The 27,670-nt window shown below is 36.5% G+C and overlaps 1 protein-coding gene and 1 pseudogene across 3 annotated transcripts in view; both read right to left on the reverse strand.

Moving 5' to 3' along the window:
• IL1RAPL1 (interleukin 1 receptor accessory protein like 1) overlaps positions 1-27,670 on the reverse strand; it is a 1,387,436-nt gene that overhangs the window by 198,815 nt on the left and 1,160,951 nt on the right. The gene's annotated exons all lie outside the window — the stretch shown is intronic.
• LOC119620051 (U2 spliceosomal RNA) lies at positions 7,953-8,093 on the reverse strand (annotated as a pseudogene).

A 27,670-nucleotide genomic window follows, 5' to 3' on the forward strand; every position in this document is an offset into this window, starting at 1 on the left:
CAGATGAAGGCAGCTCTGTATTTGAGTATTTGAGTATTTGTACTATCAATAATAACCATTTTGAAAAGGCAGTGCTGTCATTAACTGCAAAGGCCAACCTCAAATCTGTGAAATGTCATAATTATTTTTTCAAGCTACATGTCAAATATTGAAATCCCAACAGCTTAAAAGACCTTACAACAACCACGTGTATAGCCATTAAATTACAGTACCGATTAAAACGATAATGACAACAATTACACCTTTAATGTCTGAGGGTAATATAAATGAAGCTAGGTGGTTTTCTAAAATGCCACATCTTCAAAATAAGTTATGACTCACTGAATCCCAATTAACTCTTCATGACATTACTGTCCAATGTAATTATATTTCTTTACTCTCCTTTAGTTTATCTCTGGTCTCTAGGGTTTAGTTGTTGAAATAACTCAAAGATGGACACTTTGTTTCTATTAACCCCAGAATATATTTCCATGGTGCAGGTAATTCTCAGGCTGTTTAACCTTTGCATAAGCACAAGAGGAAACATGGGTGGTTTGCACTCTCAATAATAAGTAACAGTAACTATTTCAGAACAATGTGACACCCGTTTTTGTTTTTGTTTCTTTTTCATTTCCTTAGGAATAATGGCAAATACTTGACATTTGTGAAATGAATGAGAGGAAATTTGTTTTTTTGTTTTTTTTTTCTTTTTTTTGAGAGGAGTTTTGCTCTTGTTGCACAGGCTGGAGTGCAATGGCATGATCTCGGCTCACTGCAACCTCCACCTCCAGGGCTCAAGCAATTCTCCTGCCTTAGCCTCCCAAGTAGCTCGGATTACAGGCACATACCACCATATCCAGACAATTTTTGTAATTTTTTAGTAGAGATGGGGTTTCACCATGTTGGTCAGGCTGGTCTTGAACTCCTGACCTCAAGTGATCCAGCTGCCTCAGCCTCCCAAAGTGCTGGGATTACAGGCATGAGCCACCGTGCCTGGCCTGTATTTCCATTTTCAGTTTTCTTTCTTTCCTTCCTCCTTTCATTCCCTCTCCTTTCTTTCCCCTCTTCTATTTTCTTTCCTTGTCTTGCCATATTTTGTAATGTAATTCTCATATGTTTGTCAAAATCTCTTAAATTGGAAGACAGGAAAGTCTCTGGCTAGTATCAACCTTAAACATGTTTAATTAATTTGGAAAGTTTCTTATGAACACAAGTATTTTCACCAGAAGAAAGAATGAAACAACGGTAGATTAAAACTTCAGTATTTCTTTGCGCCTTAGAGGGAATGTCTACTTGATGAATAGCTAGATATTTGTGAAAGAGATAGGCAAAGAAAATAAATAATAATATATGATCCATTATTGGGGTTACTGGTTCCACTGCTTTCTCCATTTGTTTTATTAATAAAAATGATTGAATTTTTTCACTCCCTTCTGCCATCTTCCATGGCTATACATATTGAGAAAAGAAAGTTCTTTGTTTTTGACCCTCTTCCTCCTCCTTCTATAAGATGCTAATTAAAAAAAAATTAAAATTGGACAGTTTCATCATTAAAGAAACTTTTTTTGAGAAGCCCTAACCTTTCCTACATATTTTGGTGACAGTTTGTCCATTTGATATGAGTTGTTAACAACAATTATGAATGTACATTATTATATTTTTTTCTAATTGACTCTACATTTTAATAACTTTGATGCAGTTAGGAAAAAACTCTCTTTCCATTAGCTTTATTGCTGTAATATTTTAAACAGTTGAAGGACAGGCTAGAAACTAATTGACTTTTTGTTTTGTTTCTAATTATTTACCTAAAACATGTATCACTTGAGTCACATACCGTAGTTACATTACTTTCTGTTTCTCTTTAGATACATGCAGTCACAGCAGCCAATCAAATGTTGCTTAACCCTTGGATTATTTGCCTTCTTGATACGATTTGCATGATTGGAAATTGGATAGAAGAAATTTCGTGGAGGAACAGAAGAGAAAGATATAGCTCCTACATTTCTTAGCACTTCTCAGTAGTTTATGAACTCCTTGTCAAATATTTGGCTGGGATGTCAAAAAATAATAATTCTATTGGCATGGCTGGAGAGGTAAGAGTCAAAATGAACCTGAAGCTTAAACTTCAAGAGATTATAATTTTATGAGCTATGCAACTGCCTGTCTTTTCTCTTCTTTTTTGTATATACTTAAAAATATTAATTTATTTATCTTGGCTTTTAGTTTTCTAGGCCTGCGGTAGCAAAGAACCACAAACTACGTGGCTTAAAACAACAGACATGTATTGTCTCAGAGTTCTGGAGGTTAGGAGTCCAAAATCAAGGTGTTGGCAGAACCATGATCCCTTTGAAACATGTAGGGGAATCCTTCCCTGCCTCTTCTTAGCTTTTGGTGCTCTGTCAGCAATCCTTGGTATTCCTTGGCTTGCGGCTGCAGCACTCAGTCACTGGCTCCATTACCCAATGGTGTTCTCTATGTGTCTGGGTGTCTCTTCTTATAAGGACACTAATCATATTGAATTAGGGCCCACCCTACACCAGCATAACCTCACCTTAACTAATTACATCTCTAATGTCCTTATTTCCAAATAAAGTAACATTCTGAGGTACTTACCCGGGGTTAGGATTTCAACATATCTTTTTGGAAGAATATATCGAATCCATAACAGATTATAAAAGTGATATATGTGGCCGGACACAGTGGCTCACGCCTGTAATCCCAGCACTTTGGGAGGCCAAGGCGAGTGGATCACCTGAGGTTGGGAGTTTGAGACCAGACTGACCAACATGGTGAAACCCCATCTCTATTAAAACTACAACAGGCCAGGCGTGGTGGTTCACGCCTGTAATCCCCGCACTTTGGGAGGCCAAGGCGGGTGGATCACAAGGTCAGGAGATCAAGACCATCCTGCTTAACATGGTGAAACCCTGTCTCTACTAAAAAATACAAAAAATTAGCTGGGGGTGGTGGCGGGCACCTGTAGTCCCAGCTACTCGGGAGGCTGAGGCAGGAGAATGGCATGAACCTGGGAGGTGGAGCTTGCAGTGAGCCGAGATCACGCCACTGCACTCCAGCCTGGGTGACAGAGCAAGACTCTGTCTCAAAAACAAACAAACAAACAAACAAACAAACAAACAAACAAAAATACTACAACAATTAGCCAGGCGTGCTGGTGGGTGCCTGTAATCCCAGCTACTCAGGAGGCTGAGAAAGGAGAATGGCTTGAACCCGGGAGGCAGAGGTTCCAGTGAGCCAAGATAGTGCCATTGCACTCCAGCCTGAGCGACAAGAGTGAAACTCCGTCTCAAAAAAAAAAAAAAGAAAAAAAAAAAGTGATATATGCTTATTTAGAAAAATACAAAAATAAAGTTACCCGCCCTTACCTCTTCCCTAATTCCTGGAAATAATCATTGTTAAAAATCTGTGTATACTTCCCAATTTTCCCATATACAAACATATAGATGAACTAAGTGTATACATCTATGTATATATTAAAGATAATTAACAACTTACATACATCTCTCCAAGTTTCATATCATGAATATCTTTCTATTTCAGTCTATTAGGAGATAATAATGATTGGCATTTACTGAGAGTCAAATACACACTAGGTCTTTATTACCTGCTTTCCACAAATAATTGTATTTAATCTTTATAACAGCCCTATGAGGTAGGTACAATTTCAGACAACATTTCACAGACCAGTAAAGAAAGGAACAGAGAGGTTAAAGTAACTTGTCCAAAACCATACTGTTAATAAGTGGTAGAAGTGAGATTTGATCCCATTGACTGATGCTAAAGCCTGTGATCTTAACCGCTATACTATATTATCCACATGGCATTTCATTTTATAGTTGTTTCTCATTGAAAGAACTTAAAAATAATAGAGACATTCACATCTGTCACTTTATGATGTCACTCACAGAAGATTACCATTTGTACTCTACCTAAAGTAAACGATACATTCAGATGTTAAACACATCGTTGGCTGTCAATTATCCCTGGGGTAATTACCTGTTTCCAGATAATTTTATGTATTTAATATCTGTGGTTTTACTTACTTATTATTCAACATTTAATGAGCACTTCTTTGGACTGATAATCTTACCACAGAGTAGAAAATAATACATTACATTTTTTGTTCTCAAAGTATTGACGGGAGAGAAAACTATGTAAACAATAATTGAAAAATAATATTAGAGGTGTATTGGGAGTATGAAGAAGGGAGTAGCCAACTTCAGGGTGGGTTTGTTGGGAAATATTGAAAAACTGAGGTCTTGATAAGTCACACGAGTCTTCAATAATTTCAGCAGGTGTTGTCAGGTGGATGGGGGTAAAGGAAGGTGGGGTTGGTGGGTGTGGTTGATTCTGAAATGACTCCTCATAATCCCAACCTCCTAATAGTTGCATCTTTGTGTAATTCCAACTTGTTCAGAGTGGGCTAAACCTAGTGGCCTACACAATAGAAAATGGCAAAGATGATGGGATATCACTTTAGTGATTAGGTTATGTAAGATTGTGAACTTCATCTTGCTAAAAGATTCTCTCTACTGTTGGCTTTGATGAAGCAGCTGCCATACTTATGAGGCAGCTGCCTATAGAGAAGCCGTGGTAGTAAGGAACTAAAAGAGGCCTCTGGCCAACAGCTAGTTAGGACTGAAAGCTTTGAGAAATTAAATTCTGCCAACAACCACTGAGTGAATATAGAAGCAGATCCTTCCCCAGTTGAGCCTTCAGATGAGACTGTAGTCCTGACTGACACCTTTATTGCAGTCTGTGAGACACTCTGAAGCAAAGGACCCAGCATGGCCATGCCCAGGTTTCTAACCTACAGAAACTGTGAAATAATAAATGTGTATTGTTTTAAACCATTAAATTGGTGCTAATTTGTTATGTAACAATAGATAGCTGATGCAGTGTGTTTTATAAGCAGTGAGAATTGTGTAAAACACATGTGTCCATGCACATACACATCATGCTCATGCACACAGGTGTGAAACATCCTGCTATGCCTTGGTAGCATAGTATAGCTGAAACTTAGAGCACAAAGGTGACCAAGCTAAAGGAGGCTGGAAAGGAGGCTCAACATATGACCACAAAGGATACTTATGTCAAGTTAGTATGTTTGGACTTTAGGTAGTCTTGTATTGTTGAAGGCTGTTGCAGTTAATCATTTCTGTGTATTAAAAAACACACTTGTGAAGATGGATTATAGATGTGCAAGAATTCAGGCAGGGAGTCTTTTGGAATGGTGATAATGGACAGGTAATAGGAACATGAGTCAGGGTAGTGGGGAAAGAAGACCCAGGATAGAGTTTTGTGTAGTATTTCAGTTCACTCATCAGATTTTAATGGATGGGACTGTGAGGGAGGATAACGGCCAGCAATTTTGCTACATGACTATAAGAATTTTGGAGTCATATATTATGAAAAGTAAGTTTTGAATGATAGATAATGAGATCAATTTATCCAGGATGAATTTGTGTTATCAGTGGGAGATTTCTCCTGGTGTGCTGATACAGGCTTGAAGGTCAAGAAAAAGATCTTGCCTAAAGAATATATGAAAAGCAGTAAACACACTTGAAGGAGTAGAATTTATCAGAACAGCAAGTAAAATGAAAAGCAAAGACAACGCATGACAAATCACAGGATTCAAATATGTAATGGAGGAACAAAATACAGAGGACCAGCCAAAGAGACAGCAAAGGAATAGAGAAAAAGTTGAAGAAGAGAGAGGGAAGTAGGTACAGCATCTCAAGAGGACAGCTGTCAACAGTATTAAATGCTTTTGAGAAGCCATACATGATTAGCACTGCATAATATTCACTAACTTCAGTGAGTTCAGTGATAATTTAGCTACCTTCTTATACGTTTCCTTAAAGTTGCACAATTATTTCAGCATTGTTGAAAATTCTAATGCCTTAGGATTGTGATAAGACTAATCATTCTAAATGATTTCTCTCCTCCCACTCCCAGGTCATGAATATTATTATTAAGGGTCAGTTCTGGTCCCAATCATTGGGCCTGGAATAAATAACGTCATTCCATGCTGGGAAATGGCCTTATTCTTCTGATAGCTTGACAAGTGTTTAATCATCCTTACACCATGCAGAGCCAGAAATAATTATTTGATTTACATGAAGTCTATAAGTGATATTAGATAACAAATAATTCTCAGTGGGAGTGAAATATGGTAGGTCTTTTAGTAGCTAAATATTATAGGTTGTCACACAAAAGGCTGTCCTTTGTTGAAACAATACCACAAAAGTTAATTTTAGTAAATCAAATTCCAAGCTGGTTATTTGAATAGAAAAGGAAGTCATTGAGATGGATTCAGGTAATTAAATGTTGGGTGAGTATATGCCTACATCAGTTTTCCATGTCGGGTAGGCCATTTATTTTTAGATGAAATGAACTCAAGTACCTGTTTATTAGGAATGATGACAAATAAATAATGAAGCAAGTGCCTCTGAGAAACGCCTACTCGGGTGAGGTAGTAACAATATTGAAATTATTTTATGTATTTTTGACTAATAATTAAATTAACTTTCACGAGTCCCATCATTTTACTTACCAGTCATTTAACTTGCACAGAATGTTTTGGACATGTTAAACCAATCTATCTGGAATTACCTGATTTTAGTTAACTTATCAATCTATTCTACTATGTCATAAAACACACACTTTGATTTAGACAAGGTATCTCTCTCTTTACAGAGTCTCATTTTATAAACTCCAGCCGTACAGGGAATAGATTAATGATGCTAAGGAAAAATATATTGAACACATTGATAGTTTTGATTATGTCTTTTAACTCATATGGTTGAGACCACAGGGTAAAGCTAGCTGCTTGGTTTTCAGTTATTTTACTTACATAGGATAAAAGAATAAGTGGCTCAATTTTAGAGTGATTAATTTTATTAACTCTCCTCTGTACCATTTCTAAACCAACTGGAGGAAAAATTGCAATTAAGGTAGAATATCTGGGGATGTAAAATAAACTCTCAGATGTGAAAGGACCATATCACCAAGGTTACTCAGGAAAGCATTGATTTAATATTCAAATAATACATGAATGCTCATCTCCTTTCATTCAAGTATTCTCAAAGGAATTAGCACTATCGAAGGAGAATCTTACCTATTTAAGGAAGTGGATTTGATGACTTCCCTCAGTTAACTTTCTAATGTTTATCAATTCTTTTTTTTTTTTTTGGAGACAGTCTCGCCTTGTCACCCAGGCTGGAGTGCAGTGGCGCGATCTTGGCTCACTGCAACCTCCACCTCCCAGGTTCAAGGGATTCTCCTGCCTCAGCCTCCTGAGTAGCTGGGACTACAGGCGCACACCACCATGCTCTACTAATTTTTGCATTTTTAGTAGAGACAGGGTTTCACCATGTTGGCCAGGATGGTCTCTATCTCCTGACCTTGTGATCCACCTGCCTTGGCCTCCCCAAGTGCTGGGATTACAGGCGTGAGCCCCTGCGCCCGGCCTATCAAGCCTTAATCCGCAATATTTTTGGTATCTAAATCCAGCAGTGTTTATTTACAATAAAAATACATTAAAAATTTTACATCTGTGGGACCTAATATATATATGATAGATAGACACAGATATAGGTGATTGCATTTTTTCATGTTTTTTTGAGAGACAAGGTCTCACTCTGTTGTCCAGGCTGGAGTACAGCTGTGTGATCACTACAACCTGAAACTCCTGGGTTTAAGTGATCCACCTGCCTCAGCCTCCCAAGTAGATAGGACTACAGGTGTGAACCACCATACCCAGGTAATTAAAAAATAATTTGGTAGAAATGGGTCTCACTATGTTACCCAGGCTGGTCTCAAACTCCTGGCCTCAAGTGATCTTCCCACCTCGGTCTCCCAAAACACTGGGATTACAGGTTTGGGCCACCACACCCAGTGTCCATTTTTCCATATTTTTGAAGTTACATGCCTAAAGGTAAAATCACTTGTTAGAAGGCTTAATTTTTATTTGAGAACATGTATTTATGTTATTATAAAATATATGTCCTTCCTCAGGTATTATGGTACATTGTCTTTTAAATGGATAAGAACAGATACTACACTTGATCTTAGCCAAAAGGCCAAGAAGCCATTAAATTGTCTTTTAAAGGATAACTACCATATTCAGTAGTAAATTTATACATATAGTTGTTTTCCACATTGTTTTTGCAAGAACATCAGAAATTCAGTAATGATAAGCATTTATTTATTTTGGTTAGTATATGATAATTTATTTAATGGCTGTCTCCACTGTAGACTGAACATTTTAGAAGTTAAAATAAACCTAATTTATTTACAGCTGTATCAATATTTTGTGACCACATAGTAGGCTTTTAGTCCATATTTGTTGAAATATTAACTAGGATCTAGTTTTAGATTATCACTTGCTCTGATATAATCCACATATTCATGTTCTATTTCATATGTGTATATATATGTATATATGTGTGTATATGTATATTAATTTCAGAACAAAGCAAGCATTTGACCTTTTAATATAAAAATAACAAGAGACTAGAGTTGAGGAGATCAACTACTTTAACTCTTCATGTATAGCTTTTAGCAAACATTGGATTTCTGCTGATTCAGAGTTATTGTTTGAGAACCAATTCTCAATTTATGGATGATGCTTAGTAACCTACTCTGGATCAGCTTTTCTTATCCTTTTTTCAATGAGATACCTGAGATAAATGGCAGGCACATATGTTTCGTTCCATGGCTATAACTGCATGAGCTAGACTGTGGCTCTAATTCTATCACTCTTCCTCATGAAAAATAGCATTTATCAGATTGTAAAAATCTTAGGGTGATGTAATAATAGAATATATCTACGTAGATTCTAATTGGTTAACAACTATGTTGTTCACAAAAATGAACTTTAATTATTTTTACCAAATTAGAAATGCCTCATCATTACACTTGTAGGTGTATCAATATCTCAGGAGGGAAAGACCTACTGACGTAATGAAATACTGTGTATTCCTTTGAAAGTTCAAAACATATATCCTATATGAGGCTCACAATCTTTGTTTCCTAGTGTGGCCATTAATAAATATCTGTAATGACTAACAATGATTTTTTTCTCAAAATTATACCATAGCTATTCATATTATAAATTTAACCTGAAAATTAAATATCTTTTGATACGCAATCAATGTAAGTACTTACTCACAATTATTTGTTTCCTAAACATTGGTTCTTGATATGTAAAGTGAAAAACAGCTATGACTACAAAGTCATGGACTATTTTCTGAAGAAAAAGTGGAAAATAGGACAGAGGATACAAATATGAAGCATCTTATGTCTAATCAATTTACCATCTGCTTCTTCATGTTTCCTGTTCTTATGTTACCCAGCTTTTCTTAAAATAGAAACAAAAAGTTTTCTAAGAAGGAAAAGATAACTTCAAAGGGAAAGTGACACATAAAGGAGGCTCTTTGGGTAAGGAGATGGAGAATTGAGGTGTCACAAGGAAATAATGGAATGATTGCCTCCTCTGAGAAGATTCTGGATGTGCTCAGGAAGAAATGCAGTTACCAGAAAACTAAACCAAGCCACCAGTGAAGGGCAGAAAAGAGAAAGTCCAACGCTCCAGAGTTAAGAAGAGGGTCCATGTATCAGGAAATAAGCGTCAGGACAGAAGCCTAGTGGCTTTGGAGATTAGAAGATTCCACATAACCCCACATAAAAGAGTTAGAAAGAAGACTCACCATTCCCAAATAGCTTTCAAGAGACTGGAACATCATAGGGTCTCTGCCACCACATAGAATTTTCCAAATTAATATTAGCACATGATGTTTTCTGTTAACCACGACACTTCTTAAACATTGTATTGAACGGTTTTAACAAAGAAAGTCTGGCTATCTGAGAGCTGCATAAAGTTTCAAACCAAGTGATCCCTTCTGATTGAAATTTTATTGGTGGTGGTGGTGATGATGTCTTGTTGTGTTTGTTTTCTTTTATCATGGGCATTTACAACACAAAAGATTGTATATAGTATGCATGATTTGGAGGCTTCAGTGAGAGCATTTTAATTTTTAAAATTACTGAACTTTTCAACATAAAAATTGCTTATTTAACTCATACCTCATTTCAAAGGGAGTTTATATACTTTATGTGAAAGGAATACATTTAGACCAATCATTATTCAAACAGCTTAAGAATATTTAGAATAAATGATTTCTTTTGTCTATATAATGTTTATATAATGTTTCAGTTCCATACTACACTTTAAAAATGGTGACAAAAATTTAAAGCCAATATATTTCATTGGCAGCTTAAGTTGTACTTTGACCTGGCTAGGGAGTCAGTATAATGTTAAGAGTAAGTTTAACAATATCCTCTAACGGATCCCACAAAATAGGCCCAAATCCTATTTCATGGCCTACAAGGCAACTCCTAGTCTGGGCTCCATCTCCCTTTACAATTTCATTGCAATGATGCTTCTTGCATGCTCTCCAATTTAGCAACTCAAACTTTGGGTAATTTCCCATCAATTTATTCTCCCTTTCATTTCCTCCTAATTTTGCTCACTATATGTCCTTTGTTTAAATTCTCTTTCTATTCTTTCTTTAAATGATGAAGTCATCTTTATATTTTAGATTTTAACAAAAATATCAATTTGTCTCCAGACTTTTCTTAAATGACTCTGAAGGAAAACAGAAAGGCAGTATGGCCTGGGGGCCAAAAACCTAGGTTTTGAACCCATATTTCCTGAGTTAAAATCTTAGCTCCACTGCCAACTAGCCCCATGGGGCTTTGGATAAGATGTATTATATCTTAAGAGTCTAAAAATATGGAAGTAATATCCATTCCCTCTCACTCTGTTAGTACGTTTAAAGCACTTAAAGGAGAATGTGACCCACAGTAATTATTCAGTTAAGATTAGCTGTGATAATTATTACTTCCCAAAGAAAAATTAATGGCATCATCAACTGTGTCTCCATATACTAATTGCATAGCTCTACTATTGTACATTTTATTGGATTAGAGTTCAGTATGTTCATCCAGCCTTCTTACTAGGTTTAAATTCTATTGTGTGTTTCCAGAAAGTTTTTGAGACCTGGAAAATGTTTGATGATCAAATATGCTTTTCGAATGATCTGTCCATTATACTAGTTGCCATCGATGATGTCTTTTTATGGAAAAAAGGAAAAAGGATATCTTCATGAAGGCTGGAGGCATTCACCACATACTCTGGAATATACTTGGCATTATGAACAGTAAAACTAATGGCATGTAATCTACACATTCTGTTACAGTTGTTGTTTCTGGCTTCAGAAGTGTCCCAACAGCACATGACAGTAATGAAATCATGGAGGTAGTAGAGACAAGAATTAGTCTTTAGTAATCATATCTTAATATGTTAAATTGTAAAATCTAACATTAAAATACCCATGAAGTCTCTTAAGATTGGGGGAAAAAAACCAAGCTCTGTAGTACTAGCATTTGAAATGGCCTAATTTGTTTTGTAAGTTGCCGCATCTGCCAGTGAAGTCAAATGTGGAGATGAAGGCTTGCAATAAGATAACTAGTCACAATTGCTCTTATAAATGTCTCCTATATCATACAAAATAGCTTGTAAAATATCATACAAAATAGTTTACTCTTATAAATGTCTCCTGTATCATACAAAATAGCTTATGAATTGATTTAATTTACTATTTTTTCTTAAAGCCACTTTTTCCTCTTTTTTACAATTAGAAGTGATTAAGAAAGTATTTGGAAGACCAAACCATTTCTATAGTTTTCATCCATTTAGTTCCAATTTCCAAGAGATAACCTAGACCTCAAGGGACAGATGGCTCTCCAAAAATCTGTTTACGTGGAATTTGTGTTGAAATGAAGTCATTTCAGGATGACTCCATTGTAACTTCGTAGTCTTCCTAATGAGCTGGCACACTGCACAAGGGAGATAGCTGCTAGAAAGCTCCGGGTGTTCAATAAGAGCCCTCTTGATAAATAAATAAATACGCATTATTTATGCCATCATGGACACGCCAATGGAATAATCGTATTTTCAATTTTATTGGCAAAGTATTTGGAATTTACTTTTAATTGGCATGAAATATTATTGTTGTATAAAACATTTATATTCACCATAACAACATATTTATCATATCAGACTCACATCTAATTAAGGCTGTCTCGGCTTCAGAAATTCACAATGGAGTAAGAGCAAAGAGCGCATAGCCATCCAAACAGCCCAGTAGCCAGAGCATCAAGCTGTTCGAGTCCCTTCATCACCTCTCAATTCTGAAACAGCTACATAATTAAAGCCAATATTATGTGCTTGATTATCCAGTGGGTTCTATCCTGAATTACCTCAATTCAGTTCAGCCTTTATGTGTGGAGTCTGATCATATGGCTATTTCAACCATTATTTATTGAGGGCCTATTATGTTTCACTTGCTGGCCTGGTGCTTTGGCTATAATCACTGGAAAAGATCAGCCTAATAGTTTACTGTTGTTTTTTTAAATATAGGGTTTCATGATTAGTAAAGTATGAGCTTTCAGCTGGGTGCAGCAGCTCACGCCTGTAATTCCAGCACTTTGGAAGGCCAAGACTGGTAGACCACTTGAGGCCAGTAGTTCAAGACCAGCCTGGCCAACAGGGCAAAACCCCATCTCTATTAAAAATACAAAAATTAGCCAGGAATGGTGGCACATGCCTGTAATGCTAGCTACTTGGGAGGCTGAGGCATGAGAATCACTTGAACTCAGGAGTCGGAGGTTGCAATGAGCTGAGATCGTGCCACTGCACTCCAGTCTAGGTGACAGAGTGAGAATTTGTCTCAAAAAAAAAAAAAAATGAGCTTTTTCCTGGACTGTCTGCTACTAAATGTTTCACAAAGAGAGTCATTCAATATATTATCAAATATCTTATGAAACCTCAAAACACCCAGGAATATTTTTTGGTAATTCTTTGGCTTCTTTTCCTTACAAGTTTTGAATTCCTTTACAGCAACTTGCTTCACACATACGCATAGAGAAAAATTCTTTTTATTGCAAAGAAACGACTCATTCAGAAAATTATTCAATAAATTATGCTTATTATCAAATTTCTAAGTTCTTTCCTTATAATAAAATTATTTCCCTAAATGATACATTTTGCTAATGTATTAATATTTCAAAAGATTTTTCTGCACTTAGCCAAAAATTCTTAAAATTTATTATTATAATTTCTCAGCAAATTATTACAGTTTGAAGAATAGAAGCATTTTAACAGTATGCTATTTAGAAATTTACATATTGCTAGTTAATTCCACAAGTGCCAAAATATGCCACCATTATTAATATTTCTCTTATTTGGGGAACTCAGATTACAAAGAGAAAACGTGAATTAAGAAACATAAAATTGTCTCTTGACAATTGTACTAATATGATGCAAAATAATAAGCTAGGAATTTTGATGTCTAAAAATAATGTTTATCTTAGCAATGACTGTGTATGTCTAGAAAAAAATCATGAAGAACATGGCAGTTTTAAGCGCAGAGAACGAAAATAACTTGATAGTGACCATATGTATAGAAAAAAATCATGAAGAACATGGCAGTTTTACATGCGAAGAACGAAAATAACTTGATAGTGACCAAAACCTACATTGGTATGGTAGACAGCAGAGACTCGACTTTAAAGCACACATTTTAAATGAGGTATATATTCCTCATCAGCAGTATACTTTTATATATAGGAGTGAAGGCCAAAGCTATTTAAAAATTAAAGAATAGGGCTGGGTATGTTGGCTCATGCCTGTAATCCCAGTACTTTGGGAGGCCGAGGTGGGTGGATCACCTGAGGTCAGGAGTTCGAGACCAGCCTGGCCAACATGGTGAAACCCCCGTCTCTACTAAAAATACAAAAATTAGACGGGCGGGTTGGTGGGTTCCTGTAATCCCAGCTACTTGGGAGGCTGAGACAGAAGAATCGCTTGAACCCAGGAGGCAGAGGTCGCAGTGAGCCAAGACTGAGCCATTGCACTCCAGCCTGGGCAAGAAGAGCTAAACTCCATCTCACACACACACACACAAAATAAATAAAATTAAATTAAGGAATAAAGAGAAGGGTCATTTTTGCCCCTGCAAAGACTGGATAATTCTTGTCTTACCTTCCTGAATTTATTACTGTCATGTACTCTTCAGACACTTCTAAACATGCTTACTCTCAGATGTCACACACAGAATTCCCTTTATGATAATGATTTTCAGAAAATAAGATGACTTTCAGGGAATTGGACTTGGAGGAATTAATGTATTCCTAGCATTTAGCATTTGCGATATTTAATGATAGCACCCTATTTATCATGAGGAATTTTCTGCAGCCAAGAATCCATCACCAAATACCTACCCTATGCTGTTAAGGTTTTCAAAAGGAAATGGATTCAATATCATTCTCTATTTAGTCTCCTTCATATGAATAGTAGAGCCATGATGCTCTCGTCTTTAGCTCTATTTAAGAATTAGAATGACATCTCATGGTAATGCTAATGTGATAATTTCTGGCTTTCTTTTCCTACTAGAGATTTCCCTAATAACATCTATATTTTTATAGTTACTTTGATTTCTGGTCAATAATTTCAAATTTCATGCTAACTTTATTCTGTTGCATTGGTTTGCACCTCAATGACCATTGTATTCCCCATTTTCAATTTATTTCTATCACAAGTTATTTCTTTCAAGGAATATTGTCAGATTTGAAAATTCTAAAAAACGAGTCATTTTTAATCACTGAATATGTTGAGGCAAAGCAGCTTTTATTTATTATATAATTGAAATTACTTACATGATTAAGCTTTGCTGAGTTGAAGAAATCTGCACTGGCCAATTCAATCAGCCTGACCAGAAATGGTGAAAAACTAAACAGTGAATCAATCACACATGTACTTTTTTCTAGCTTCTTAGTTCAACTATGATTTTATAAATGATAATTACCCAGCAAATATAAATATGAATCAAGGAATATTTTCTAAATGTTATAGTTAAAACAAAGAAGATCCTTAAGGTGTTCACTTTGAAAGTGGACCAAAATATAAAAACAATCGTAAATAGGGACAAAGGCTTAGAGGTATGCAGAGAGAGTAATGGCAGATAATTCTATTCTAAGTTGCTATTTTCACATCCATTTACGCCTGGCCTTTGTAGTTCTTTATCCTTCTAGAACAGATGCAAATTATTTAAAGGGTCTTTGGACTTTTTTGCATCATACTTAACAACATTGTCACAAGGGGGAAAAGAAACAATAGCACTCCTCCAAAACATCATCCTGAGTTTCAACAGAAAACATACAAGAAGTGTTATTGCTTCCTTGAGCTAATACTCATACATTTTTTCTAATTAGTGAAGGTTATGCTCCGGTTCAGCTTATTGCAAACAAACTCAATTGTTGGAAAAATCAATAATGCTGAACAACAACAAAAAATACTAAGGCAGTGATAGGGCTGCTTGATGAGAGAATGTATGGAACGTCTGTGCTTACAATGTTGTTCATTCATTCATGTATTTGCAGTAATGAGAAAAGCTCTATTACCTTTCAGAAACAAGAACTTAAGCACTGGTTCCTTCCTCCTCAGTGTGCTATTTGTATGTGTGTGCTTGTAGGTAATCTGCTCCAATGGAAAATTAATGCTAACCTCATATAATAGCATGAAGGCAAGCTAGGTATTACGAACAAAGTTAAAAAGAGAAAGACCTTGTCTGGGTGCAGTGGCTCATGCCTGTAATCCTAGCACTTTGGGAGGCCAAGACAGAAAGATCACGAGGTCAGGAGATAAGAGACCATTCTGGCCAACATGGTGAAACCCCATCTCTACTAAAAATACAAAAATTAGCTGGACATGGTGGTGTGTGCCTGTAATCCCAGCTACTTGGGAGGCTGAGGAGGAGAATCACTAGAACTAGGGAGTCGGAGGTTGCAGTGAGCTGAGATCATGCCACTGCACTCCAGCCTGGTGACAGAGCGAGGCTCCGTCTCAAAAAAATAAAAATGAAAAAAGAGAAAGACCTTTTATCTCATCAATTGCTTTTCCTAAAGTAAATTACATTAGAAGGCAGCAGCATTATATTTGCCCATAGTTTAATATTGATTAAGAAGCTTCTACTTGCAAAGTTGACCAAAAACATAATAATGATTGTAGTACTCTTTTATGACCCCAAACACATTACGATGCATTGTCTGTATAGACATGATTTATATATAAATTGATTATATATAATTAATATAGAACTTTGTGACACATTAATTATATGTAAAATTTTTAATTATAAGATTTTCATGTATAATTTAAACTAATAAACATGCATTTATGTTAATATACATTATATTAATATGTAATATGTAAATAGTATATAAACACATTATATCATATTAGTTTATATTATCTTCAATACTGTCATATTACATAAGTATTAATTATATATGCCATATATAAATGTATTTATAAAATTATCATGTATAAGTGCCATTTTTACACACTTTCAAGTGAAGGGATAGGATTCACAGAGGTTAGCTGATTTGCTCAAGGTCACACAACTAAGAAAGGGCAGGGCTGGAACTAGAATGTAAATCTGAGGTTCTCTTACACTTTTAATATTGCTCCATGCTACACCACTTTTCCTGTCAAATCTAGAAAAAAAGGAAAAATGCAGGTTGATTGTATATATTAGTAACTCAGTCTAAAGAGTCATATTTGAAGTGTGATAACAGTATTCACTATTATTAATCATCAAAGAGCTAATAGTGTTTGTTTTTATTGAGATAACATCTGGTTGCAATGCTGAACCAACCCGTATGTTTCATTGGTTCAATTCATGATTTTGAGCCTTTTTTTTCCATTCTGTTTTATTTTATAGAAAGCTGTTGCATATGTGGTTGGATAGTTAAAGGGTTTTTTGTTTATGCGTTTGTTTTTAGTATCAGTTTTTTTTTTCCACGATTTAATTTGTATCAGAAAAGAGCAGATTGGTTTTAGGGTCATAGCCATGTTTTTTCTTCAGGTCCCTAAAGAATCTAATTCTGACCTTAGCTCCATTTACATCATGGTTTGGCGATGAATTATATTAGCTAATATGTTCTTTGTGAGTCTTAAGGTAAATGACCTGAAAAAAAAATTCAATACTTATTCAAGTATACTCCTGTTTCATTTTCAGTAGTCAATACAAATTCATTTACCTGAGTTTTCATTATAATGTAGGTTTAAGAAACATCAAGTAGAACTGTCAGAGGCACTATCTTATCTTCTTAGCACCCATACATGGTTTTCCTCTTCCACAAATAATATTTACATAGCTTCTGTATGAGGGTAGCTTTCCTACCTGTTTCCTAATAATGCACAAGAACCGGGACATGAATATACAAAGCTGCTTTGTCTATCAGTCTCTTGGGAAAGACAAAACGATTTCAGAATGATAAAAGGGAAGTTTTGTGAGATGGCTGAAATGCATCAATGCTGTGCTAGTTAAGAGATTGTATTTGGTCAATGAAGAGACATGGAGCTTTTCTTTCTTTTCTGTTTTTTTTTTTTCTTTTCTTTTCTTTTTTTTTTTTTTTGACGGAGTCTCACTCTATCGCCCAGGCTGGAGTGCTGTGGTGTGATCTCAGCCTGCTGCAACTTTCACCTCTCAGGTTCAGGTGATTCTCCTGCCTCGGCCTCTCAAGTAGCTGGGATTACAGGCACATACCACCATGCCCGGCTAATTTTTATATTTTTAGTACAGACAGGATTTCGCCATGTTGTCCAGGATGGTCTTGAACTCCTGACCTCAGATGATCCGCCCACCTCAGCCTCCCAAAGTGAGGGATTACAGGTGTGAGCCACCGTGCCCAGCCAAGATATGAGGCTTTTGTCATTCAATCTATGACTGCAGACTGTCCCAAGAATGTAAGAAGCTTTCAGAGTTGCTCCTGGTTAAAAACCCCTCATTTGTAAGATTCATATGCCAGACCTTAGGTCTCTGCTTTATTCTTGTAATAGCTGAAGGGAAAATAAATCTGTTGAAATAAACCTACCAATCATTGTTTAAAATGATGGGAATAAGTTCCACAAGTGCCAAAATATGCCACCATTATCCATTCCATAGATATGCCACAGCTGTGCGCTCACACAGTATGTCTGCTGGACTCACAGTCCTAGTTGGATCTGTCCTTAATTTTCAAATTAAAATTTTAAAAATGATTCTTGACTCCAATATAACTAAGAAGAATCCTCTGTGGCTAGAAATGGAATTTTAATTTTAATTTTAGAAAACTACACAGATTCTAAAAGAATAAAGTAACACAAATAAATTGTTTACAATTGCCGAATGTCATAAATTAAAACTAATATCTAGTATTTACATTCTTATTTCAAGCAAAACTGATATAATGGCAACGTAACACAGATACAAGACTAATGTTTAGAATATTTATATTTTTCTTTCTTTAGATTATTTTTGCATATTTCTTTTCCTCAAAAGAGCCACATAAATACTTGGGATTTAGGGTTGTCCTGCCATTACTCATCCAGAATAACAACAGAAATCTAGGTGCTTTCAATGTACAAGTCATAAGTGAGGAACTAGAACAGAAATGAGAACAGCGTGTGGGCAAGAAATGTGGTTCACCTCACATCACGTTGCGAAGTAATGTATATACTGGAGTGATGGTTTTGAAGCGGAAAGAAATAACTTTTGAATGGTGTTATATGTCAATTTAATTTAGAAGAAATGTTTGTTGTGAGGAGGTGAGGGTCATATGCAAAATGTTGAGTTAGACAGTTCAACCTTGGAGTAGATTGGAAGGCAGATAGAAAGAGATGAGAGCTGGGGAAGGAGACTGGTTACAGCACTGTAGGGTAGTCTCAGCATAATGTAATGAGGGTGGCAGTGGAAATAGGCTAGTATAAGCTAAGAATAATTTATAGGATATAGGACGTGAAAGAAGAGAGAAAGAAAATGCTATAGGATAACAAAACTTTAAGCCTGAGTAACTAAGAGAATGATGGGATTGGAGATTGAATTAAGAGAGTTCTGAAAGGACTTGAACTCTGAAGGAAAGATAACAAGTTTAGTTTTAGACAAATTGAATTGGAAGGGGTAGTGGGACATCTAGTTGGATATTTTAATGAAGAAGCTAGAGATGAGGAACTAAAATTCTGGATGGCTGTCTGGGTCATAGAATCTGATTTAAGAGTAACTTCTATACAAGTGAAATATTAAGTTCTGAGATTATAGCTGATCTCCAAAGGAGAAAGTACTTACTATATCACATTAGACTTTAAATGTATGCAGAAAAATGGGACAGGAACCCTAATTTGACCCATGGTACTTCTTGTTTTTTTTTTGTTGTTGTTGTTGTTTTGTTTTTTTGAGACAGAGTTTCACTCTTGTTGCCCAGGCTGGAGTGCAATGGTGCAATCTTGGCTCACTGCAACCTGGAGTGCAATGGTGCGATCTCGGCTCACTGTAACCTCTACCTCTCAGGTTCAAGTGATTCTCCTGCCTCAGCCTCCCTAGTAGCTGGGATTACAGGCGCCTACCATCATGCCCAGCTAATTCTTTTGTATTTTTAGTAGAGATAGGATTTCACTATGTTGGTCAGGCTGCTCTGAAACTCCTGACCTCAGGCAATCCACCCGCCTCAGCCTCCCAAAGTGCTGGGATTACAGGTGTGAGACACCGTATCCAGCTCCACCCATGGTACTTCTAAACTGACTAAAACTCTTTAGCTATACAACCGGTGAAGAGCAAGGTGCTCTAAATTTGCAACATGTCACTTCTTAATCCTAAGATTTAAGAATGGTTGGTACTTGTGTATGCATGACCACAGAGCTATAAGTAGGTATTGTAAAAGCAAATACTTGTGCTATTTTGACAATTAAATATGCAAATAAATACACTTCATATTTTTATGGCAACTCATGAATAATCATATTAAAAGAAGCAGGACATGTTATACAAATGTTTCCATGGTTACCGCTGGGTGAAAGAAAGAGGGTTATGACTTTGACAGTGAGAATCAATCTCAAGGATTGCCACAGCCAAATGGGAAAAACGCCTAACGAAAAAAATACTGAGGAAACCATATATAAGGAAAAGCTTTCTTTTCCCCATAATTATTATTTTAAAAAATTTCTGAACATTTTCAGTTATAATAAAATTATGATACATTTTAGCATCTTAAATGTATAATCTGTTATTCATTAGTTGGGCAGAATGACTAAGAATAACATTACCAACCTAATAATCCATTTAGAAGAGACAGCATAATACAGAAGAACTAAAAAGGAATGTAGAGCCAGACATGGGACTGAGCCGGGCACTTTATGTGCCCTTCAGCACATCAATTAACCTCTCAGAAATTTCCTTCCCTGGTCTATGAAGTGGGGAAATACTACCTAATTGGGTTTCTCTGATCTGTGAGGATGGAATGGGATAATGTGCAGGAATTGTCAATGTTCAGGTCAGCTGTTATTAGTCCCATTAGATTATCTGACCAAATACTTTGCTCTGTGGTACAATCCAAAACATTATCCCTAAAGCAAATACTAATATGAACCTCCTGGAGGATACAGTGGAGGGAGCTTTAGTGCATTCCTGGCAGGAAAAGAATTTCTGTTTTTATTCCAGCACACAGAATGAAACAACTCTCCAAGAAAGCCCTGTTCCAATTCCCCTGATTCTCCGCATTGGGAGCCAGACCTAGAGGAAAGTATTTATGGTGACAAAATGACAAGGCCGGGTGGTGGCTCACACTTGTAATCTCAGCACCTTGGGAAGCCGAGGCAGGTGGATCACTGAAGCCCAGGAGTTTGAGACCAGCCTGGCTGGGCAACACAGTGAAACCCCATTTCTACAAAAAATACAAAAAATTAGCTGCTAGCACTCGCCATAGCCCAGCTACTCAGGAGACTGAGGTGGGAAGATTGCTTGTGCCCAGGAAATCGAGGCTGCAGTGAGCCAAGATCACACCACTACACTCCAGCCTGGGCAACAGAGTGAGACCCTGAATCAAAAAAAAAAAAGAAAGAAAAAAAGAAAAGAAAAAATGAAATGAAATAAAATGACAAGTAGTCAGAAGATTGGCTTCTAGGGCCATTTTGTACCACAGAGTGGGATTTTTTAGAATTATCTCAGGTTTTCCTGATGACTTTAATCAAGCATTGTGGGACTTCTCTATGCTCTGCTGAGCTTCACAGAAGCCACTGCTATGGGTAGGTTACTATCCCGGGTTAGCGAATCTATTTAATGTAGATAGAAATCTTGTGTAGGAAGGTGAGCTTGGGGTGGAAAAAAGGAATGAGATTTTCTCTCCTCTGTGATCTGGAATTGATTCCCAAAGTAGCCTGGAAGAAAGAGAAACTTTAAACAAATGATGAGGGCATCAGAGGGCTTGCCTGGAAGTAGGCTAAAAAAGAACAGAAAGTGGATAATATTCACTTTGAAATTTAAATCTCTTAACTTCTGTGATCTTAAAGATAACATTCTGAAGGATGCTTCTGTATTATGTTGGAACAGAAGTTATGAACATCTTCTAAGCCATAAAATAATCAGGCTTCATAGAATGAAGTATTTTGTAGCTGAAATTTTCTAGCCATTTGCTACAAAATGCTATTATTACATTTTTTAAATTGATAAAAGAATAGCTGAATTTAAGATTACTCTGTCCAGAAAGGCGAGTCACTGATTATTAGATTAACTCATTGTATGCTAGCTATAGCTAAGTTGCTAATTAAATGCACTTCTTGTAAAAATTGATTATTTGATATTTTAATGTTGAAATATATTTCTGAGATACTTCATGGCTCTTGGTTAAAGATAAAATACTCATTTTTAAAATAACTTTTCAAGTAGTTCTTTTTCTAAGCATTAAAAACAAAGCAGAAGTGTAAAATTTTGAAGAACTCACTGAGACCCCATGGTTTATTTTCTTTATCTAATATGTCATGAACCCTATTATAGGATAAAAGTACTACAGGAAGATTAGTGTAAGACTTAGCTTCCTGGCAATGTCAGATTTGGACAAATGTGCAACTTAGTGTAGCAAGTCCTGTGACCTACACTAGGATTCCCTGATACACCCTTCTCTCAATGAGCTTTTCAATGTTTTTCCATATCAAACCTTTCCTTTGGAATTTGTTGCCTCCCTCCAAAAGCTCTATCCTCTAGAGCAATGGTCTACAAACTATCTTGATGGTGTACCCTTATCCATAAAAGAAATTTGAATACCTATCCTCAAAATATGTGTATACACCCTCAGAATATAAAGGACAAGCATGGACTATTGTACTAATATATTACAAACATCTTAAAATATGCACTAAATAAAAATTTAAACAGAGCAGAAGATGAAACAAGTATTAATATAACATGGTTTTTATTTTTACTGTATTCATTTAAAATACAAAAATATTTTTATGCTCAACATTGAATGTGTCCAGTTTGATCACACTGGGCATTGTTTTGTGACTGAAGAGGTTACACTGGTAGCTGGGGGAATATTGTTTCGTCCATTTGCTTCATGCTTACCCGGGCCCATCTTAGTATTATCTTCATATGCAGTTTCTCATAGAATCTTTCAGACACGTGCATATTTTTTAACTACTTGTCCATTTGGTAAGGGTCAATTTAGTTAAAACTAGATAATATAATAATCAGTCTACTTAGCAATTTCATGAGTACTGCAATTAGCCACATTAAGGTGACAGTATATGAACTGAAGATACCCCAGTCACAAACAAATTCTTTCTTTCTTTTTTTTTTTTTGAAATGGAGTCTTGCTCTGTTTCCCAGGCTGGAGTGCACTGGCACGGATCTTGGCTCACTGCAACCTCTGCCTCCCGGGTTCAAGCCATTCTTCTGCCTCATCCTCCCAAGTAGCTGGGACTACAGGCATGCACCACAACGCCTGGTTAATTTTTGTATTCTTAGTAGAGATGGGGTTTTGCCATGTTGACCAGGCTGGTCTCGAACTCCTGAACTCAGGTCATCTGCCTGTTTCAGCCTCCCAAAGTGCTGGGATTACAGGCGTGAGCCACCGTGCCCAGCCCAAATTCTTTAATACACATGTGTGATATGTGAATGGCTGAAGTACAAAGCAAGTGAGTGTGGCAGTGTCAAACTGTATTTTTTTGAGATAGGATTCTTGCTATGTTGCCCAGGCTGGTCTTGAACTCCTGGGCTCAAGAAATCCTCCTGCCTCAGCTTCCTGAGTAGCTGGCACTACAGACATGTGACAACGTGCCTGGCTTGTATTTTAAATATTGGTAAAGTTGAAGTTCTTATTTAAACTAGAGATATGGGTATAAACATGCTTACAGTTTTGTTTCACACCCCAATGGGTTATCTTGCATAACCTTTCAGATGTGCAATCTTCATATCAGAATCTGCTTCTTTGTGGACAATGTCAGTATTCTCATAGGTTTTCTTTCTCTTTGTGGCCTAGCTGATCATAATGGTTTCATTGGTTTTGCAGCACAGTTGCCACATACACGCCAATTTAACCTGGTTAGTGGCCAGAACCAACTCTATTCTGTCTTCCGTGTCTTTGTAGCTTAGTTCTACTCTGTTTTTATCCACAACACATCTGGCCTAATGGCCATCTGTTTGTTTTCTCTGTTTCCAGTAACTGATTTTACACTGGGGGAAATATGTAACTGATGATGACTTCGACATTTACTAGCCAAAAATATGGGAAGAAAATAAAGACATATTGGTGGAATATCTATAAATAAGATCTCCGATTTGGTTCTTACGCTAGGAAAAAAAAAATCTCAAACATACTGTGCCCCATCAACTCTTTCTCTGCAAAGCTTGGGATGATAGAAGCATCTTAGCCTCTTGAAACGCTGCTACCTACTCTCACACCAGATGGAATGAGTCTGGAACTTATTCCAATTGAAAAAACTTCAATTGAAAAAAATTCATGAGTGCAAAGAAGAGATGTGGCCCCTAGATTGGGGTCAGCTTGTTTGAATAGAAGCTGAGGCTTCCAGAAAGATGTTATGGTAGGTAGAATAATGGTCCCCCAAAGATATCCACATCCCCAGAATCTGAATATGTTAAATTAGATGGCAAGGGGTAATTAAGGTACCAGATGGAATTGAGATTGCTATCAGTTGACCCTAAAATAAAGAGATTATCCTGAATTGTCTAGGTGGGCCCAATATAGTTGTAGAGGTCCATGTAAGAAAAACAGACAGGAGAGTCAGTGTCAGAGAGATGCAGCATGAGAAATACACAAGTAGACATTGCTGGCTTTGAAGATGGAGGAAGAGACCATGAGCCAAGGAATGTAGGCAGCCTCTAGAAGCTGGAAAAGGCAAAGAAACCAATTCTCCCCTGGAGCCTCCAGAAAGGAATGCAGCCCTGCCAATACCTTGATTTTAGCCTAGGGAGTTCGATCCCATACTTTTGACCTTCAGAATTATAAAATAATAAATTCAAATAATTTTAAGTTGTGAAGTTTGTGGTAAGCTATTATAATGGCAATAGAAAACAAATACAGATGCCTTAGAAAAAATATTCACTACAGAAGAATGATTCAACTGTGAGGAATACAGAGCAAGAAGAGAAAATAAGGATGAAACTCAGTGGAGGATCCTTGTGAAAAGTTCAAGATAGGGGCTTTCCCCTGGGAATCGGGGGGTGGGGTTCATATCTCTCATACAACCTTAGGTTTCCCCTTCATAAATTGTAATCTCTATTCAGCTCTCCAGATTTTGATGGTGCTAAAAGCAAGGGAAGGGGGGAAAAAGGAGAAGGGTAACTTGCCCTGATCTTGCTGAAACTATATTTTGAGAACACAGAACAGTAAGTTGAAGGGAGATGTTTCCAAATGGTTAAGTCACTGATGAGATAGCTTATCAAGGAAATTCTGCATCTTTGAAAAGAAAGGCAATTATTTACTAGATGTGGAAGTGAATTTCCAGGCATTATCTCTTGCAGATATCAACTCATTTTCTTCTTTCTTGAAACACTGCAAAGCAGCCTGCTGGCAAGTTGGGGAGCTGGAGTGTGGATTGCTCTGTACTGCGCCCTGTCCTGGTGTCTGGTCGTGATTAGTGACTACTGTGACATTATAATTTAACCAGAGAGAGCTCTAACCCACAAGTGTCTGTGTTTATGTGTGTGAATGCATGTGAATGTAACACATATCTGTGTTAAAGTTTAAATCGTTTGTTTGTCCCTTTATTTAAATGATGATTTGTTCTTGTCTGAAGAAATTATTAACTGCTGCTTTTCTCCCAACTTGAAAAACACTGTATGATTATCTATTTTCCAACTCACAATACTGTCTTCTTTTTTCCTGTGCCCATTACTTCTCCAAATAACAGAGATAAAATCAGAATCAATAATAATTTCTTCAGATGATTATATTTTTCGTTTAATGTTTCAAATGACATTTCAGGTAATTGCCCTAGCAATGACCTGGAAGACCTAAATGAGCAAATCTTCCAGTGGTCAAATCTATTTCAACTTGCGCAGAAAGAAACTTTGAGCATACCTGTGCTCACTGGGATGTTTTTAATTAAGTTCATATTGCAGAATTTCACCATCTATTAAAGAGAATGAATATAATTAACTGTTATACTGATGTAACTGATTTGCCATTAAACTCAAATAAATCCCTGTTATGTATCAATGTTGATGATTCTGCTTAGAGAAATAATCCAGGATAGAAATAATACGATGACTTCTTACTTCTTATTTGGTATATGGTATTATTTAAAAGATAATACTAACTTTGAGAAAGGATTGTCAGACTTTAATATTCACAAGTGGATTTATTTAAGAAGAGCATATGCCATGAAGGTATAATTGTGTTTTGTGATGCCCCAATGGGATCTTATCTTATTTCATGGAGAGATTTTTAATTATATTTAATATGATCTGATTTGTATTAAATAAAGCTGCAGGTTATTTGCTGAAAGTCAGTTGGAGACATGTACAATGAGAAACATGACTGTGACTAGTCACATATAAAGTTCTGAAGGTCAGAAGTCTGATTCAGAGAATGAGTCTAAATCTTGAGCAGAACTCCAATTAAGTAAATCAATTTGTGTGATTGGTTTAAATCCCTGGAGCTACTTTTCAGCTACTGTTCACTCAATAAACATATATTGAGCAGTTATTTGAACTAGGAACTGAGCCAGAAGCTGGGGATACCAAAAAAAATAAGAAGTCGTCCTTGTTTTAAAGAATTTGCAGTCAGATAAGAGGGAAAAAAGTCCAAGAAGACAAAGAATTGACATGCAGAGATATAAGCGCTATAATAGCCATAACAGAGGCTTCTTCAAAGTACTGGGAGAGCTCAGAGGGAAAGTGATTAATTTTTTCAGGTGACAGACTCATGAAGAAAGTAGGCTTTGAATTTGGATTTTCTTCTCTTCCTTTCCCTTCTCATTGCTCCCTTCCCTTTCCCTCCCCTCTCATCCTCTTCCTCTGCCTCCCTCCCTTTCTCTTCCTTCCTTCCTTGGCCACCTTGCTCCAGAAAGAGGTTCCATAAAATATAAGACATCACATTTTAAAGTAAAGGGGAAAAAAGAACAGTTCAGCTTATAAAATATAGCCAGAAATGTATTTGGGAAAATTCATACTCTTGATTACAAATGTGTGACAAATTTGTCTCTGAAAGTTCTAGCAACCATTGCAAAAGGGAAAAGCTAGTAGATGTCACTACTAAGCGTTGATAAGTACAAACCAATCCTAAGAGAGAAGTAAAACTGCCCTGGGCCTGAGACCAGCCAAAGAGACATTCTCCAAAAAGTATTCATAAAGAAGATGCATCAGAAAAATATGATAACATCACTGACAAAATCCTTGCAGAAGGAGAAACAAGTCAAGTGGAATTTATAGGACAAGTAATGAGTTACCAGGTAAGAACAAGGATGTTCATTATGTGGAAGGAAAGAGCACATGCTATGTGTTGAAAGTCTCTACCATTTTTTAGCTAATTTGGTAGTGAGGGCATAGAAAGGGTAGATCAAAGGGAGGTGCCACGAGCTGATGATTGTGAGGAAAATGGAGGTCATATTATGAAGCGAATGGTGCCACTAATGGATCGTGACTTTTACATCACTCACAAATTTTGAGATAACGACTGAAAATGAGTAAAGAGACGATCAGATGAATTATTTTGTCCCATTTTGCCTGGTTCTAGCTATCATAACAGTTAGAAGTGCGGGGGTGGTGTGCAGTGCCAAGTGAAGGAAAAGTAATGAGAATTAACAAAATCCTCTTATACGTTATTTCCAAAGAAGACTAATGTCTCACTGTCTTTCCATTATATACCATCACTCCATTAGTGGGATTTGTTATTTAAGCCTATTTAGGCCACTCCTTGTGCTTTATCCTTCTACGTGTTCCAGTCCTTTTGAGGATAGTAAATATGTGATGTTTTGAAGCATATGCTACTCAAATTTAGAAAAGTAAAGAGAACAAAATTCCCTGGCCTCAGAAGTCAATACTATATATATATAGTATATATATATATATATATATATATATCTTCTTTTTGTGATTCATTAGCTGAAGGAAGTAAAGGAGCCTCTATTGACCAGGAACACAAGCTCACTTTGCTGAGCAAAAGGAATTTATGTCCTACTTCCAGTGTTTCCAGGTTCTGTTTTAAGATCCTTTAGGGAAGTTCTTTTCTATACTTGCCCGGGCTCCTTCCTCAGCCCTTGCTGTCTTAATGG

Source organism: Chlorocebus sabaeus, chromosome X, assembly GCF_047675955.1.
Source record: "Chlorocebus sabaeus isolate Y175 chromosome X, mChlSab1.0.hap1, whole genome shotgun sequence".
NCBI classification, from domain to species: domain Eukaryota; kingdom Metazoa; phylum Chordata; class Mammalia; order Primates; family Cercopithecidae; genus Chlorocebus; species Chlorocebus sabaeus.